Source organism: Macrobrachium nipponense, chromosome 3, assembly GCF_015104395.2.
Source record: "Macrobrachium nipponense isolate FS-2020 chromosome 3, ASM1510439v2, whole genome shotgun sequence".
In the NCBI taxonomy this organism is placed as follows: domain Eukaryota; kingdom Metazoa; phylum Arthropoda; class Malacostraca; order Decapoda; family Palaemonidae; genus Macrobrachium; species Macrobrachium nipponense.
Window position 1 is genome coordinate 49,030,165 of NC_087202.1, and position 5,000 is coordinate 49,035,164.

General features: G+C 34.6%; 1 protein-coding gene across 3 annotated transcripts in view; it reads left to right on the top strand.

The window, feature by feature from the left end:
* LOC135221750 (uncharacterized) overlaps positions 1-5,000 on the top strand; it is a 36,285-nt gene that overhangs the window by 220 nt on the left and 31,065 nt on the right. The gene's annotated exons all lie outside the window — the stretch shown is intronic.

Here is a 5,000-nt window from a genome sequence, read left to right on the forward strand (position 1 = left end):
GGTTTTGGACTGACTGACAATTTTTATCCGTTATTATTTGCTCTTGCTGAAGTAACGGTTGCAAGTTATGGACACTGTTTCGTGAGTTTCTTGTGCCGCCTTTTAACGTCAACGTCACTACAAACAAAGACTAACGGACATCCATTGGTTTCGGTTATGTCAAATATACTTCTTGACATTAGTTATGTGCAATATATATTTAAAGCCCCGATGGCTACATCAAACCTCACACCACTTCTTAGTAAGTTTAACGCAGTAGTATTATAACCATCGAGAAAAAGTTAGCCTAATACTTATTCTAGAATCGATAACCCATAGTTATTAATAAGCTTCGCAGAGAGAGAGAGAGAGAGAGAGAGAGAGAGAGAGAGAGAGAGAGAGAGAGAGAGAGAGAGAGAGAGAGAGAATTATATTTCACGCTTATTGATAACCTGAACAAAATATTAACAAATTCTTCTGTTCTAGTCACATATAGGTTTAAAAGCATTCTATATATGATTTTTAGACTATTTAAAACAAGTTCTTTGGGCAAACTAAAGTAAAAATTATAGACTAACGAGACTCTGGGACTGAGCTGAATGAAAACATTCGTACCAGAGTGTTGGAGGATTGCTATAAATATTCAATTAAAAACACGACGAGTGGCTCCACTGACCTTCTGCTTACTGCCAACTCACACACTCGACCAGGTGCTATAGCAACCACCAGTGAGGAGGTGTTGGCGAATTCCATAGGGTGAATTACGAACAAGATTCTCTCTCTCTCTCTCCTTTATCCAATACAGCTGGAAAAAGAAGTACATTTGGAAGGAAGAGTTATATTATTCTCTCTCAAACCCTTTCTTGGTATTGATATAGTTCATTTAATATGAAGATGAACTGGAATTTTGTGTATGCATATATATATATATATATATATATATATATATATATATATATGTATATATATATATATATATATATATATATATATATATATATATATATATACAAACACATACTACATTCACACACTCACCCACAAGCGCACACACACACAAACACACATTTATATGTTTATATTATATAATATAATACATTCATATATGTGTATATATATGCATTTATAGACACACATACAAGTGTTAAATGTTTCACTTTTAAATTCTATATTAAATATGAATACAAAATATGTAAGATTATTTTAACTAATCAATAGATCTGACATGAATTACATGGAACTGCATACTTATGCATACATATCTGTACAATGCATAGTATATATTGTATTCATAAATAAATAAATAAATATATATATATATATGTGTGTGTGTGTGTTGTGTGTGTGTGTGTGTGTACTGTAAATAAATATAAACTGGATTTACTTCAAAACACCCTGTAGATAATTTAAGTATACATTCGATATATATCATAATAAACATAACATGTAAACTGTACTGAAGGTCACAGTTAAGCCATTCAGACCAAGGTTACCCATCATGGTGTCTATCGCAGGACAGTAAAACTTGTGGGTAAATCTTTATTCATTTATAATTTGTCTCTACGACAACCCATAGCATCGTTGGGGAGTTAGTCAGTTCGAATAAAATGCGTTAAAAACTTAAGTAATGAGTTTGAAAGGGATTACGATCTTGTTTTTTTTCGAACTTAAACAAAAACAGTAATCTAATGATAATAATAATAATAATAATAATAATAATAATAATAATAATAATAATAATATAATAATAATAATTATATATTATTATTATTATTATTATTATTATTATTATTATTATTATATTACTTATTATATTATTATTATTATTATTATTATTATTAATAATAATAGCTTTCTTAAAGGAAATTAAGATTAATTTTCCACAAGATTAATCTTCAACAAAGAAAAAAATCTTCAAGTTGAACTGAAGTTTTGCTTTCAAAGGAAGTCCCAACGAGAAGCTCAGGGCCTAAGCTTAAACATACTATGTATCCAGAGAAGCTTTGAATAAATATCTTTCATGAGCTTTATGATAAGAAAGTTAGTCGAAACTGAGATTTCAATCGTAAGTAAAAGTCAAAATACCTCGCGAAGTTAGAACGAAGTTTGTCTCCTCTTTTCTCAGAGGGAATTTTAGTGGCCGCGAAGCAAGTTTTCGGAGTGATCGTAACTAGAAGGAATAGTCCAGAAGCGGAATTTTAGGGGGGTGGGGGTTCACCTGATCACGTGCCCCCTCCATAGTTCCTCGTTGGACGAGTGGGTTACGTGCTCGCCTACTTTCGGTAGTCCAGAGTTCGATTCCCCGCTCTGACAACGCGGAATCAGAGGAATTTATTTCTGGTGATTAGAAATTAATTTCTCGAAATAATGTGGTTTGGATCCCATAATAAACTGTAGGTCCCGTTGTTAGGTAACCAACTGGTTCCTAGCCATGTAAAAATATCTAATCCTTCGGGCCAGCCCTAGGAGAGCTGTTAATCAGTTCAGTGGTCTGGTTAAACTAAGATATACTTAACTTTAGCCCCTCCGTGGTTATGAATAATAGAACATGATTGGTTTCAAAAATTTGCTTACCTAATGATTTTAGCACAAACTACAATTGTACATCAACTAATACTGTGTTTATTAATAGTTTGCATATATATATATATATATATATATATATATATATATATATATATATATATATATATATATCCTAAGTGGCCCCCCAATGAAAGATTTCTAGATGCGCCCACAGGGGAACAGTCTCTCCTAATCAGCTATTAAGAAAGTTTGCTCGAGGTTACAATCATATGGGCGAGGAGCGGAGCCCCCCCTTTGTAAGGCTCGTGGTTCTACATACAAAGCGCTTCTGCAGTTAAACATTCAACAGTGCGAAAGAATTTTTGATACAGACCTTGAGGACGCGTAAGGGAGCGAACGAAATCGATTGCTCATCGAGTACAGTAGGGTATATATATATATATATATATATATATATATATATATATATATATATATATATATATATATATATATATATATATATATATATATATATATATATATATATATATATATATATATATATTTATTTATACATATGTATGTAACTGTAATGCCTATAATTCCCTCTTAACCAGTAGATTTACATACACACACATTCACAAACACATTATATAATATATATATATATATATATATATATATATATATGTATATATATATCTATATATATATAATATATATATATATATATATAGTTATACTATGTATGCGTGCATTAAGCTACAAATGTCCTTTAATATCTAATTCGCTCTACCTCGGAATTAATATATCTTCTTATATACTAAGTATATATACATACATACATACATATACATATATGTATATTAATACACACACACATGTACCATTAAGCTGATTTCCATAATACTGGGCGACTCCAGAAAAAAGGCAGCAATCCGTAGATCTACTATACCCAGAAGGCTCATTAGCGACGCTCATACCCGCCCCTCACCCCACCCTACGCAGTCTGAGTCATTCACCTCCATGATCGACGTGTTTCTGTCATCGCTTCCTGGATATGAAGGCTTTTTCGTGTCCGCACCTCTTCCACCCCAGCTGGAGAATACTCTGCGGTCTCCCTCGCGCGTTTCTTCACTTCAGAATGACAGGGACTTGTCGCCAGCTCCCTCTTCTCTCTCCATTTTCTCGAAGTAACAAAAACCACCAAAAACATCGATTCATCTCTTCACTTTGGTGTGGGTCTGTCTGACTTTTCCACACCTTCGTCTCCTATGATGGTGAAATGGAATTAAATATAGAGGTTAGGCCGAAGGCCAAGCACTGGGACCTATGGGGTCACTCTGCGCTGGTTTGACAGGTGTAACAGGAGGAAAACCTCGTAGTTGAACTACGAAAAAATTGTCGGGAGAAGGTGGATAGCAAGAAGGAAGATAATATGAATGGAGGTGTTGTAGATAAGGACCGAAGGGACGCTGCAAAGAGCCTTCAGCAATGCCTACAATGCACCTTGTGAGGTGCACTGACGTCACTACCCATTAAGGAGGTCTCTTATTATCATTTCTCATCAATTCAACCATTTTCGTTCAACCGAATATAGATAAATATCAACCTCCCAAGCTTGCCCATTTCTTCTTTCTTTTACATTCAACATCCCCCTCGACCCTTTGCTACCACAGACATTTACTTTGCAATTTCATGTTCATTCATTCATCACCACGCGAAGGACATCTTTGGTCCCTGTTCTTGGCCTATGGCCTAGACCTGGTATTTCATCCTAAGCCTTTGGGTCGGCCCTGTGAGAGCTGAGAGTCAGCTCAGTGGTCTGGTTAAACTACTTTAATAATAATAATAATAATAATAATATAATAATAATAATAATAACACAATAGATATTACTATGATTAATTATCTTCTTTCTCTCGTCCTGCAATCATCACTTTCAACTCTTGTCTTTTCACCAACGCGTTCTGACTGTTCATTAGTCTGCAATTTCCCTTCATTATTACAAACAATCAATATTTTCAATCTCATAAGCCTGACTTCTCTCTTCACTCATTTCATGGAAAGTATATAAGAGCTAGTAGGCAGGAATCACACTCTTATATGAGACCAACTTCTGCGACTAATCAGGCATAGGTCCCACGATTTTTAGAACTTGTTTTGCTCTCATCATCATAAGACTTTTAATCATTGTCAGCTAATTACCATTTACAACAGGTGTCCACATGCTGGTGAACCTTGAATTCACGACAAGGGATGAGAGAGAGAGAGAGAGAGAGAGAGAGAGAGAGAGAGAGAGAGAGAGATCCATCAAATCTGACAAAGCTGCAGTATACATAATAAATCACACTCTTAAAATGCCTCTAGCACCCACCATCAACCACGTTGAACACTCTTCGCATTCCAACAGCGCTCAAGCGATATCTTTGATATTACTGACATATTTTGCATCAGAGTGCGCGCACCATTAAGAGGTAAGAGCGCCGCTCAGAGCCATTTCTAACCTTCCC